The 14,838-nt window shown below is 41.4% G+C and overlaps 1 protein-coding gene across 3 annotated transcripts in view; it reads right to left on the bottom strand.

Moving 5' to 3' along the window:
- The window catches only part of PRICKLE1 (prickle planar cell polarity protein 1), a 120,834-nt gene that overhangs the window by 58,096 nt on the left and 47,900 nt on the right, over nt 1-14,838 (bottom strand). The window contains exons 2-3 of one of the 3 annotated variants that reach the window (XM_034769727.1): nt 2,143-2,295; nt 702-785 (exon numbers count right to left, since the gene is read on the bottom strand). The exons of the other annotated variants lie outside the window; for them this stretch is intronic. The gene's annotated coding sequence lies outside the window, so the exon portion shown is untranslated. The remainder of the gene's footprint in view (nt 1-701; nt 786-2,142; nt 2,296-14,838) is intronic. 3 annotated transcript variants of the gene reach the window in all.

The raw sequence follows: 14,838 nt of genomic DNA on the forward strand, positions 1-14,838 counted from the left end.
CCATGAGCTACAAGAGGATAACACTGAGGTTCCAGGAAGGAACGTGTCTCTAACTGGAGGGCAGGCATGGAGAAGGCTCTTGAAGACTCTAGACACTCTGGGGTGAGAGGTATCAGAGTAGCAGCCGTGTTAGTCTGTATCCGCAAAAAGACCAGGAGTACTTGTGGCACTTTAGAGACTAACAAATTTATTAGAGCATAAGCTTTCGTGGACTACAGCCCACGAAAGCTTATGCTCTAATAAATTTGTTAGTCTCTAAGGTGCCACAAGTACTCCTGTTCTTCTTTTTGCGGATACAGATTAACAAGGCTGCTACTCTGAAACCTTTAGAATTTGAGAGATTTTACTGATGTAAAAGAGAATCCATACCTCTGGAGTGAAAATAACTGTATACAAAGTATCTTGTCTGCACAAGCCTTTTTTGTAATGCCCTTCATCTCTATCTGTTGTGATACCAACAACCTGATCCTACAAGGTACAGAACATCCTCAACTTCTATTGATTTCCATAGGAGTCTGGATGCTCATCTCACTGGTTTGGGCCCTTAATCAGTACAAGTTTGTTATTCAAATTACATTGCCACTATTTTCTCTCTGCTCTTTGTAAGGGTGGGGAAGTGTATGATTCTGATTCTTACAAGCTTGAATTGCTAACTCTAAAATGCTACAACAAGAAGTAAGACATGATAAAAATTCCATTACTTGCTTATCTGAAGCTATTCTTCATAGTTCAAAGGGTCAGTTTCACACCAGGATACCAGTGCTTATCAGCTCGTTCTGCTGATCCTTTCAATTGCAAAAGAAAAGTGTTGAGTCCAACTGGCATGACAATGGCACAATTAAACAGGATTGAGACACTCCAAATGCTTTGCATCTTTCATGCTTTCTGTGCCATCAATTTCCAAGGGGCTTTCATCATGCAGAGGTCAGAACAGACCCTTTTAAGCAGAAAAATGAAGGGCACTGAAAGTCAAAGTCACAGAAACTCTGTCAGACTGAATGCACCCAAACAAATAATTACTTCTATTGAGTTTTAGGTACAATATTTAGTTTTTTAAAGAGAGATGCTACCTGACATCCTATTGGTTGTCTGTAGTCACCCCAACTAACTAGAGCTTGATCTTTCAAACTTTAACAGAGAAACCCTTACTAACATGAGTAATCCTATTTACTACAATTAGGACCGTTATGGGGTAGGACGGAGAAGGGGAACCTACAGTATATCCTCTAGTCCCCTGAACTGCCACCGTGTGCTCCAGAATCTCAATCTTTATTTAAAAGGCTATTTTGCTTGCAAAGAAATCTCCACAATGTGACCTGAGTGTAATTGGTGCAGTGATGTCAGTGAATTGCTGACATTCTGAAACTATTGCTTTGAGGTCTGAACTATACCTGTTCATCTTGTCAGAGGATTAAACTGGGATGCCCAGTGATGATCTTGTACACTGGAACACTTAACTATTTCACTCCTGTTCAAAACTCAAGTAAGAAAGGAGCAAGACTGTCATATTATGAAGAGCTACTAATCTACTGTGATTGACATTTCAAGAGGGTGGAGTTTGGTTGGTAGATGGACACAGAGGGCTTGTCTAAACTACCCGCCGGATCGGCGGGCAGTGATCACTCCACCAGGGGTTGATTTATCGCGTCTAGTAGATGCGATAAATCAACCGCTGAGCGCTCTCCCATCAACTCCACCAGAACGAGGAGCGCAAGCAGAGTCAACGGAAAGTGTGAGCTGTCGACTTACTGCAGAGAAGACACCGCAGTAAGTAGATCTAAGTACCTCGACTTCAGCTATGCTATTCACATAGCTGAAGTTGCATATCTTAGATCGACCACGTGCGGTAGTGTAGACAAGCCAAAAGTAACACTTTCCGTTCCCTTCCTGCAACTCCAGACTTCAGTGGAAGTATTCAAGTGAGTAAGCAGTACTACTAATGAGAATTTTCAGGATCAGGCCCTGATAAAAGGCAAAGTGGAAAACCAGAATGTGAGGCAAAAGGTTCCTGGATTTGACACTTAGGTGAGCAGATTTACAGATGAACAGTTGCTAAGGGCTTGTCTTCACTACTGGGCTACGTCGACCTAAGTTACACTACTCCAGCTACGTGAATAAGTACGTAGCTTAAAGTTGACTTACCCCAGTGTCTTCACTGCGCTGTGACGATGGGGGACGCTCTCCGATCGACTTCCTTTACTCTTCTCAGAGAGCTGGAGTACCAGGGTCGACCAGAGAGTGCTCTGCCATCGATTTAGTGGGTCTTCACATCAATGGCAGCAGCACTGATCTCCCCTGTAGTGGAGACAAGCTGTAACAGTCCAGCCCTGATTCACTTTACCTGGCCCCAGGAGCAAGGAAAGAACCAGGACTACCATTTGATGATTAAAGTGACAGATAAGAATTTATTTACTGGCTTACTGGATGAGTAAAAAGTATCCAGTTAGTGTTGACCAAATGGCCATTCTTCTTAACCATCATAAGATCATCTGGGTTGGAAGAGACATTGTAAATCATCTAGAGTCCACCTCCATGCATCATAGTAGATGAGATTTAATTTCCCCCTAACTCTTCCTATTAGATATATTAGTCTATGTAACATGGTCAGCTTACCACATCCCAGCACCCAGTCACCCCAGCCTGAGTTTCCCCTTTTTAGCTCTCTGATGTATGTGGGAATGTGCATATAATTTGAGCAATATTGCCCCTGCCCCCACTTGAGTCCATTTGTTAGACACACAGTAAACAAGCCCTCCTGTTGGGCAGCAGGAAATTCAAATAGTAGGGTGGATTAAAAATATAAAAACAGATTTTTTAAATTTATATGAAATACAATTTTAAAAAATCTATTTAAATTTGAAATTGACAGTCTATGTTAAGGCCTAAACTTATTACATTCTATTAAAATCATTTAAATTAAATACATCAAATACTATTGAACAGTATATGTTTGATGCCAAGTTTTGAAGCATCAGAAACCACTGAACTGGTGGGAGTCACTGGCTAAGCACCTGGAACCAGAGTTTGTTGAAATGCTCAGTATTGCCAATCCCAAATGTTCAAAAATCATGAGACCGGCTCACCAAAAATGATGAGATGGTCTTTAAAATAATGAGATTATGTAAAAATACTAGATTTGGTGTTCTTTTTATTTGCCTTCTGCTTTTTGAGCCTTTAGGGTGCACTGGGAAACTTTCTCCACAGCCATGAGGACTAGAAACTTACTTTTTCTTTAAGAATGAAGGCTGAAATCATCACATATCCACCTGACTCCAGGAGCTGGGGCTTGGCTTTAAGGAAACAATAATTATCATGAGACTCATGACAAAATCATGAGAGTTGGCTCAACCAACTTTTGACAACATTTAGCCTCCACTGCGGGTGCAAAGAAAGTATTTTCTTTGTTTTTAGTTTATTTAGCTACTTCAAGTTCAATGACTAGTTAAGACAGAGCTGAAAAAGCAGGAAAGCTTGTTTTCCCTTTCCAGTTTATGAAGAAAAACTACTAAAGGATGTGGTGACGAGTTCCCTTCATTAACTACAGATAATACTTCCTTTGTTTAATAAATCAGTTAGTTTTAAATGCAAAACATGTTTTGATTAACTTTTCAATAAACTTTTTTTTCCTTATGTATCCAGCATACACAAATATGGCTTGACACCAATCACAAGTTACTTAATCATCCCCTAGTAAAGAAATGTATCATTCACCATTTTCTAACATAATCAAAATGTAAAACTTAAGAATCAGAATAAATGCAAATTCAGTTTTACAATTGCTCTAATAAGCATGTGTAGATATAGTGCATCTCCCTCGTTAGCAAAAAGAAGCACCAAATTTAGTGGAAAAGCTCTATTTAGTTGCAAATCAACATGTTTTAAGAGTTACCAACAATGAGAATCAACCCTTCTTTTGGGAAATAACTACAAGGACAAATGCGAAACATGAGTAAAACAGATGGATTAAAATCAAGATTTCCTGATTGCAGATTTAAATAATTTAGTTTTATCCATGCTGTCAAATCCTCTATGCCCCTTTGGCTTATTTTTCTCTCCCTTCCCCCTTGAGGCAAGGTCTCACAGTTCCCTCCATGATCTGTAATGTCAGTCCTCTGCTTGGCTCAAGTACTCGCTTATCCCTTAGTTCTTCAAGGTTCTCTGTAGCTCTCTTTCCAGAGACTGCAAAGCAGCTTCCTCTGGGCCCTGTAATCCAGCTTTCTACCTGGCTACTATGGGGATGCCCTCACTAGCACTTCCTTAGTCCTTGGTCTCTCTCCCAGGCTATTCTCCCTGGCCCACATAGGGTTGCCAACTTGCTAATTGCAGAAAACTGAACACCCTTGCCCCGCCCCTTCCCCGAGCCCCGACCCTACCTCACTCCATCCCACCAGTTCCTAGGCAGCGGGGTAGCCAGGGGGCTCTGCACCCTGCCCCCACCCACAGCTCCCACTGGCTGCAGTTCCTGGCCAATGGGAGCGGCAGAGCCAGCACTCGGGGTGGTGGCAGTGGGCTAGGAGCCAGAGGGACATGACAGCCACATTCCAGGAGCTGCGTGGAGCCGGGCAGGGAGCCTACCAACCCCACTGCGCCACCAACCAAACTTTTAATGGCCTGGTCGGTCAGCAGTGCTGACCAGAGCCGCCAGTGTCCCTTTTCAACTGGGTGTCCCGGCTGAAAATCATGTACCTGGCAACCCTAGGCCCACATGAAGAGCCCTCTGTCAGATGCTTCCCCAAGAGCATAGTCCAGCTACCATAGGCAGAAGTCTTGTATCTGGTTTCCTGTAGGTCACATGCTTACTTCTAGTCATGTGCCCTGTGGGATTACAAATCCCAGTTTTCAAGGGACTGGGGCAGGTGCATGTCCCCATGACCCGCGCTCGGTTACAGTCTAGCACTGAATATAGTCAGAGCTGGTTGAAACATTTTGAATTTCAAATTTTTTCCTATTAAAAGGGACAGATTTTGCAACCCCTCACATATACACACATCCCCATTTTTGACCTGTTTCAACAATAAGTGAAGCTAGTTAAAACAACTCTCCTTAGGTGTTCTTACGCAGAGTTAGCGAATATGAGGTACCTAATGAAGACAAAGGCAATCTGTAGTTTTCACACAAGTTTACAGGGCAAAATAAGCCCAAGGCTCCCCTATAGTCTTTGTACTCAATTTGCTAACTTGTGTGAAAACTGCCCGGTCTTAACTAAGCTTTTACCTTGTAGCAGCCGTGTTAGTCTGTATCTGCAAAAAGAACAGGAGTACTTGTGGCACCTTAGAGATTAACAAATTTATTTGAGCATAAGCTTTCGTGGGCTACAGCCCAATTCATTGGGCGTGTAGATGAAGTGGGCTGTAGCCAACGAAAGCTTATGCTCAAATAAATTTGTTAGTCTCTAAGGTGCCACAAGTACTCCTGTTCCTTTTACCTTGTGTTAGCTAACTCAAGTTAACAGCACACCTTTTTTCTTAAGGCCAGGCCTTTGGTTTCTGACTTATAACTCAAGCTCTCTACTGGACTATCTCTCAATTTATTCTTCAAACTAGGTAAAATATATAGAATAGCTCCCTGAGTTCTTAACATCACCTCAGATTATCTGTAGATCATTAGTACCTTTTCTCTCCTCTCTTTTATTCTAGGGTGATGAAAATTCCCAACAGTTAAATTAAGTCACCCATTTTCCACAGGAAAGCAGAAGAAACATCAGGATTAATAAGAGGCAAGAGGGAGACATTTTAAATAAGTTCATTGGTAACCTCTAAAAAATGGCACTCTTCTCACTCCCTACCACTCCTATTGAGAAAAGATGGTATTTTGGTTAAATCATTGGATTGGAACTCAGGGGATCTGGGTTCAATTCCCAGCACTACCACAGAATTCCTACTGATTGTAGGCCACTCAGTCTGCAAAATGGAGACAATCTTCCTTTCTTCCACACACTCGCTGTCTTGCCTATTTCATTTGTAAGATCTCTTGGGCAGGGACTCTTACTATGTGTAGGACTCTAGTTGTTACTGGAATTCATAATAAATGTTTTCCAGTGGACAATGAGCAAGTTTCCACTAAGTACTGAGAAATATTTTGGTCTCCTAGCTTTCAGAGCTACTGCTCATCTATCATGAAGCACAGGAGTCCAACTAATACTTGGTGTTTAAAGCAGGACTTTTAAAGTACTTTTGAAAATCAGACCACTTATTCAGTCACCTGAGCCCATCTACACTGCACTGTACCCCTTTAACAAGGGTATAGTCAAAGTGGTTCAGATGCAGCTATATTGGTATAAAGGTGCTTATATTGGTATAGTTATTCACTATGGGAAGTAGAATAAGATATAGTGGTATAAGGCACCTTTATAGAAATATAACAGTGTCCACTCTCGGATTGTACCAGTATAACTATATCCATTAAGAAAGTCACGTCCCTGACAGTTATACCAGCAAAAAAGTGTGTAGACTAGACCTGACATCCACTTTTGAAAAATTTGGCCAATGTCTTTAGTCCACTCAAAACAAATTACTGATTCATAAAAATCAAAGGCAATCTGTATACACGAGAAAGCTCTGTGCACTGTAAATGTATGTTGTTCCAAGTGTAACGTATACTCTGCAAATAGAAAAAAGACTTTCTTTTACAAGACTGAAGTCATGTAACTCATGTTGTGTTTGTGCCTTGGCCACATTAGCTCTACTTTCTCCATCATCCAATGTGGCACTCTGCCATAGGAAGTATTAAGACTGTGCCAAGCAGGGTTTTACTGCTATAATGGTTGGACAATTCCCCTTCTCCTTCCATTAGCAATTAGAATTATTTTTTAAGCAAGGAATTAGCAAAGTGTTATTTCTAAGTGGATATGTTACATAAACTTGATCCTAAGGGATCTAATAATTTTAGTGGGCTCCTGAAGAAAAAAGCAAGCTTTGTGTTACTATAAATATTTTAGGCTTAGCTACTTTAACAGTAAATATTACGTATGTTCCAGAGCAATGAGTGTTAGTTGAAATGTGAATTATAGAAAGAGTCCTATATAGGGCTCTTCATCATCATATCTAGTATAGTGACCTTCCAACATTGTTGACCCTCCATAAAACTAGGTGCCTGGGATAAGATACATGTGTGATTTTAGCTCATGTGGAAGAACTAATCTAATGCCACTCCCACATCCCATACATAAACTGAAACTTGATAATGTCATGTTGTCAGACTTTTAAAAGCTTAGATAAGATCTCAGTAATTCTTATCTAGATGCCTTTCCCTGACACCATCAAGCATTGCATTTTAACCATAATGTGTTTCACTAGAAAAAAAAATCAAGAATTTATCCAAACTAAGATTTTGCACTAGTCAAATTAGTCTATAATTTCTCCTTACAGATACTTGCTACTATGCCTTAAAAAAAAAAAAAAAAAAAAGAGAGTAAAGTACTATATTTTAACAAACAAGACTGACTATTTAATTAACCAAATATTTTGAGAAAGCATTTTAAGTAACTATGAACCAAGTCAGAAATATCATTTCATTACAGTCAGAAGTTGATGTACTACATTTCTAATTTTAAGAAACTGACATATTACTGACCCAGAGCAGCCCCCGTCTCCTCAAACTTCATTTTGGGTTATTATGCATTCATCTAGGGTCCTATATACTGTCAATCACCTGCTTATCTAAGCACCTCAAAATGCCTGTGTACATGTAAGACCTCTTTTCCCAGGGAAAATGCTTTGGGGTCTTTAGCAGTGTTATGATGGGAAGTTAAAGATATGGATTTTGCATTTTGCTTTGAAGTCATGGAAGTTCATAGTCATTCTGATCTATTCTGGGACAGTATGTTTCAGGTATATGGTCCACAAAAATGAAGAACAGGAGTACTTGTGGCACCTTAGAGACTAACAAATTTATTAGAGCATAAGCTTTCGTGGACTACAGCCCACTTCTTCGGATGCATATAGAATGGAACATATATTGAGGAGATATATATACACACACATACAGAGAGCATAAACAGGTGGGAGTTGTCTTACCAACTCTGAGAGGCCAATTGATTAAGAGAAAAAAAACTTTTGAAGTGATAATCAAGATAGCCCAGTACAGACAGTTTGATAAGAAGTGTGAGCATACTTACAAGGGGAGATAGATATGGTCCAGTCACTCTCCTGCATATAAAAGTTTCACTGGATGTTGACTGTTCTATCCTTCCTATGGAATGTGACTGTCCTGATGGGTTGTGACCACGTATTGGGTGTGATCTTACAGAGGTGGCAAGTTCTTTGAAGGGCTTCCTTCTCTCCTCACTGTTTTTACCTCAGCCTTTCCTAGTTTCTGTTCGGCCAGCTGTTCTTAATAGAGTTGCTGATCTCAGCCAACCCTTTGCTAGGAGACTGGTGCTGTTTGTCTCTAGAACTAGTGAAATATAGCCTGTTCAGTAGAAAGTAAACCATGGATATCCATTAATGTGTCTAACGGCGCCAGTGGGAAGATGCCAGTGGAACTGGCTGGGAGTAGGCACTGGCAGTGCTGGGAGAGAGCTAGGTGTCAGGAGTGGACTGATTACTTGGTGGGTGGGATTGGGAGGAGAGCTCCTCATAGCAGCCTGTCACCTTAGACCAGTACTGTACTCCTTTCAGGAGACTGATCTGTCTTGCGTACACCAACTTTCACCTCACTTAAAAACTACTTGCTTACAAAATCAGACATAAAAATACAAAAGTGTCACAGCACACTATTACTGAAAAATTGCTTACATTTTCATTTTTACCATATAATTATAAAATAAATCAACTGGAATATAAATATTGTACTTACATTTCAGTGTATAGTATATAGAGAAGTATAAACAAGTAATTGTCTGTATGACATTTTAGTTTGTACTGACTGAACTAGTGTTTTTTATCTAGCCTGTTGTAAAACTAGGCAAATATCTAGACAAGTTGATGTACCCCCTGGAAGACCATGCATACCACTGGTTGAGAACCACTGCCTTAGACTAACAGTCAGTGCTGTTTAGAGGAGGTTGAGCGAAGGAAGTCCAGTACCTCATCACAGGACCATGTGGAAACATAGGGAATGGCTGCTATAATCTGTATGTTGCTGCAAGTGTGTGAATTTATCACTAGGGGGCATCACAAAGAAGCACACATGGCTGCATGCCAGCATTTAAACAGGGAGGTAATATCTAGTCAATATGACCCAAAGCAATAGAGGGCACCCACCCAGACAGACAGACAGGCTAACCTAGGTGTGCAGCAATGCCATGTGGGATAGCAGTGAAAGGAATAGTTAACCTGAAATGAGGATGTGTCCACACCTACCTTTTATTGCAGAGTAACTCATTCCAAATTTGAGTTACTCCACTTCCAAAGTGGATTGATTAATGCGGAATGAGATGCCAAATCATTTTTTAAAAGCTTGTGCAGACTTAAGGCAGTTTATCCCCCCAAAAGTCAAGTTAATCTAAAATAACTTTCAAATGTAGACAACCCATAAGGCAGATAAAGATTTGCAGGATTAGGCCCTAAATGTCTGTTAACTCGTGTGAGTTAGTCACATATCACTTTGCATGAAGAGGCTTGATAAAAGATAATCAAGTCTCCTTTTCTAAAGGGAGTGTCCTCAAAGCAGTATCTCAGCTAACATGAATGGCTGTTCAGTTTTTGTAGATGCTTGGTTTTCCATACTTCTGGTCTCCCACCCAGACACTACACTTACTGAAAAATCCTCATTATCACCTTGTTAGACTGAAAGTCAATACTCAGAACCTCTGTCTTAAAAAGAACAGGAGTACTTGTGGCACCTTAGAGACTAACAAAAAAATAAATGGTACTCCAGCGATATGCCAGATTTTTTTAAAGATGTACTTCAAAAGAAAAGAAAGTTTGTCCTTTTAAATTATTCATAGTAGGCTTTTTTCACATTAGAAATTCAGATTTTTGCCTGCCCTGGAGGACTCTATGATGATCGCAGAAATAGTGAGGTGACGTTGATAACTTAATAGTCAAGAGTAAGGATGGTTGAAAATTTTGCATTAAAACTGATGGAAAATTGGCTTTTCGACTACAAAAATTTTTGTGAAAAAGTGTTGGCTTTCTGAAGAAAATCTTGATAACTGTTGAAAAACGGAATGCCCAAGAACTGAAAAGTTCAATTTTCAGCTGAAAATTTGTCAGGTTTTGCTATTTCAAGAAGTCAACATTTTCCATAGAAAATTTTGACAAAAACAAAACTAGTTTGTCAAAATTTTCCACAGGGAGGGGGAAGCATTTACTGCCCCCCCCTCCACCCCCAAACAGCTCTAGTCAAGAAAGTGAAACTCACTGAGCACCTCAGAAGGAAAAAATAATGAGGAGTCCTTGTGGCACCTTAGAGACTAACAAATTTATTTGGGCATAAGCGTGGGTTCTAGCCCACGAAAGCTTATGCCCAAATAAATTTGTTAGTCTCTAAGGTGCCACAAGGACTTCCCGTTGTTTTTGATGATACAGACTAACAAGGCTACCACTCTGAAACCTGTCAGAGGGGAAAGAGATTGTTAGTGAGCTCCTTCTCAAAATATTTAACACCTATTACATTACAGTGACTAATGTTTTAGGGAAAAACATCTTTATTAAAGATTCACCAATCCACTCCTTCAGCTGAGGCGTCAAGGCACAGAATACGCATCCTGTGAGACATCTAGCCAGTACTCCAGCAAAACCAAGGAAAACAAGACTTGACATTCCTGATATCTAAGGCAAGAAACAATTTTTCGGTAAGACACGTAAACCTCCCAATCATGGGTATTCTTCAAGGTATTCTTTATACCTCATAAAAAAGCAAGAGGGCTCAATCTCAAATTTTAAAATCCTTTACAGGTTACCTTTAAGGGAGCCATTCCAGTGGGTAGGTGCATGCAAATAAGTAAGTCCTGCTCCTTAGGGTTTCATATGGAAACATTTACCAAGTTACACCAGAATAAATGGCAGTAAAAGCTTAGAATAAGCCTGCTCCTTCAGCACTAGATACTCTATTTTAGATTTTTATTTGTAATTAAAATGTTCCACAGGAAATATTTACTATAGCCTTAATTATCTAATTAAACCTGTTCCTGTAGCCTGATGTAATGCAAGAGAACAATCATGCAGCTGGCAAAGGTTTAAAATGGAATTATACTAAGCTACAAATTATATATATGCACAAAAGTTAAAAGAAATCTAAAAGTAATGGTTCATTTTTAATGCGTATAATTTTAACTCCGGCAAAATTACATGTGTCTGGACAAATACACAGCTGTCATGTCTCCCAGATAAGGAGCAAATGAGAAGAGACCAGTAATCTAGTATGAGCTCCTTGTATCTTAATGCAAAAAGAAAAGAAAAGAGATGTTGCTTATAGCACCTATACTCTAGAATGAAGTAAATCAAAGAGTCTCACAGAAAGCTTAAGTCTGCTCATTATAGGCCCAGTAATTAGAGCTCAATGTTAAAAATATTAACACAAACATACACCTGATGTCTTTATTTAAACAGTTCACAGTAGTTTTCTGCTAAATGAAAGCTTGAAATTGCCAGATGGATCATTCAAACCTGTCTTTTAGAGATGCAGACAAAACACTGAGAGTCTCTTTTGTAGTATTTGATGACAGAAAATTGTATAAAAGTTTAGCTATCTCATAAATGCCTACTCCCCTTTAATGCCATATGACATATAGAGTACTCCAAAAAAAGCGAAGGGAATGCTGTGAAATCAGAGTTTCCATTTACCAACCTCTTCTTAAAGTTTCTACAAACTGTTATAGGACACACTCCTCTTCTCCCCATTTCCTCTCCTTTCATAGCTTGTCTACTTGGGGAAAATGCATCATGTTACCTAATGTGTTGACTAGCACATTTTAACTATCAATATTTAACATGATTTAGCCCTTGGTATAGGCAGTGACTTTAGTGAGAAGCGTTAGTTGGTCATGGTTAACTCTGGGGAGATTCACAACCAACCAATGCACTTTTGAATAGGACTTGTCCTTTTCTGCACTTGGTGCTAAGTTGAGTTTAATATCAAGAGTTAAAATGTGTTGCCGTTTTTTGACAGGAGACACTTTCTCGAGTGTAGACATGGCCTTATGTCTAACATCAGTCACCAAAATTCTGGATCAAGAAGAACGGACAGGGTTCCTTTCAGAGACATCCAATGACACTCCTGAGGTAGAAGGAATTAAAACATTTTCCCTTTCAGTTACTTGCCCCGCCTAGCATTGAAATTTACTGTGCCAATTATGACATACTTCAAGGAAAATAAATATATAAACAAATAATAAAAAGCTGCAAACAGATAGGACAGAATTTTTACACAGGGCTTTTATACTGTAAAGGACAGTTCATATCTAATATTCTCCTCCTGGCAGTGGCCAATATCTGAAACTTTAGAAGAAAGCAAGGCCTTCCTCCACAAATAATGAAGCCAGTCAGTTGTGACTTGGTGTCTCTTTAAAGCCAGAACCTGCCCTGTGATAAGGCAGTATTGCTGGCTACTTGAGGATTCCCCTCCAACTAGAGTAATCTTTGGATGGTATTGAGTGGTCACATGCTATCCTACGTTGCCAGTGTAGGCGGCATAGCAAACAGAAAGAATGTAGCTGGGACAGCCCTATGTCCTAATGTAGAATAGCCTTTTGAGACTATAAGCAGCCCTGAGGCTGTTCTAGTTTATACCAGGGAGTGGCATGACAGCTATACAACCCAGATCCAAGGTAAATAGGGTGAAAAAAAGTGGTTTTAAGGCACCTTTGCACCTCATTCCCCCTGATGTGCATAGAGCATAGCTCAGGATCTAGGTCTTAAGTGTTAATTTCTCTGGATCAGGTCAGAAAATGTCCATGAACATCTAAAAAAAACCTGTTTGAATTCATATCTATTTCTATACACATACATTGCCCCCCTCCTCTGGAAGAAGAGATATAGTTTACATTAGTGACTAAAACCAGCTAAACTTTAGACTACAATAAGCCATCGGCACCGTACCTATAGTCTTACTTTACTTTCACAGGACTCTTAGGGCTTGTCTACATTACCCGCCGGATCTACAGGCAGCGATTGATCCAGCGGGGGTCGACAGACGTGATAAATCGATCGCCGAGTGCTCTTCCGTCGACTCTGGTATTCCACCGGAGCGAGAGGCGCAGGTGGAGTCAACGGGGGAGCATCAGCAGTCGACTCACTGCAGTGAAGACACCACAGTGAGTAGATCTAAGTACGTCGGGACTTCAGCTACATTATTCACATAGATGAAGTTGCGTAACTTAGATCGATCCCCACCCCAGTGTAGACCAGACCTTAGATTTTAGCTCCCTCTACTGATGAGCACTATCTTAGGGTTACCATATTTCAACAATCAAAAAAGAGGATGGGAGGAGCCCCGCCCTAGCCTCGCCCCCCGTCTTGCCCTAGCCCCGCCCCTGCCCCTTCCCCTCCCCGCCCCCCTCAGAACCCCCAACCCTCCCTCCCACTCCTTGTCCCCTGACTGCCCCTTCCTAACTGGCCCCCTAGGACCTGATCCCCTACCTGTCCCTTGACTGCCCCCTCCTGAGACCTTCCCCTCATCCTAACTGGCCCCCTAGGACTCTACCCTCTACCTGTCCCGACTGCCCCAACCCTTATCCACACCCCCACCCCCAGACAGACACCAGGGACTCCCACGCCCCATCCAACCACTCCCCACCCCGAACTCCCGACCCATCTAAACCCCTCTGCTCCCTGCCCCCTGACTGCCCCCTCCTAGGACCCCTGCTCCTAACTGCCCTCCAGAACCCCACCCCCTACCTAAGCTTCCTTGTCCCCTAACTGCCCCCCTTCCTGAGACACCCCCCCACCCTAACTGCCCCCCTAGGACCCTACCCCCTACCTGTACCCTGACTGCCCAAAACCTTACACCCCCAACCCCCAGACAGCCCCCCCCGAACTCCCGACCCATCCAACCCTGCTCCCTGTCTCGACTGCCCCCTCCAGAACCTCCCAGCCCCTTCTCCGACCCCCTGGCCCCGTTACCGTGCTGCTCAGAACAGAGTGCTGCAGAGCAGTGCACTTGGCAGCAGGGTAGGGGGAGCAGGAGCAGGGGAAGGAGCTCTAGACTGCTGGAGGCCCGATGCAAACGGCCGGCCGGCGATCTGCGAATGCAGGTACGGGGAGGGAGGGAGAGAAAGGAGGGGAGTGGTCTCAAATTGCAGGGGAGAGGAGGTGGAAGTGGAAGAGTGGCAGGATCCGGCCGGCTGCCCCGTCAGCTGCGTGCGCTCTGCATGGGGGGGAAATCCAGACATTTACAAATTCCCCCCGGACGCTATTTTTAACTCAAAAAAGCCGGACATGTCCGGCAGAATCCGGATGAATGGTAACCCTACACTATCTCTATCGGGTCATGTTGCAAGACATCTATTAGCAGCTCTGCTATTCACAACAGAAATACTTTTAAAAGGAGTTTATTCGGAGGGTGCAGTACTGCCATCAAGAAAAAGGGGTGAGGTATGTTTATATTTTTTTTAAAAAAGGTACAAAGATTTAAGTGGTAAACCCCACAAAGAGGTGCCAGAATGAATGATATTTGTTGTGACAAGAGCTGGGTGGAGGACAGAAATTCTATTTTATGGAAGATTTCAAGGTATATGAAATGTGGCTTAATTTCAAATCTGAACAAAACCTAAAATCTTCTCTATAGGAAAAAACTGAAAAAGTCTGTTTTGGATTGATAGATGTGTTTCATCTTGACAAAACTGGAACTTTGTTTGACTTTAATTTTTTCTTTTGTATTATTAAATAAAAGGAAAGTTGTTTCACTATGAAAAATTAAAACATTTCATTCTAAAAATGTCAATGGGACATTAAC

The sequence above is a fragment of the Trachemys scripta genome, chromosome 1 (assembly GCF_013100865.1).
Source record: "Trachemys scripta elegans isolate TJP31775 chromosome 1, CAS_Tse_1.0, whole genome shotgun sequence".
NCBI lineage: Eukaryota > Metazoa > Chordata > Testudines > Emydidae > Trachemys > Trachemys scripta.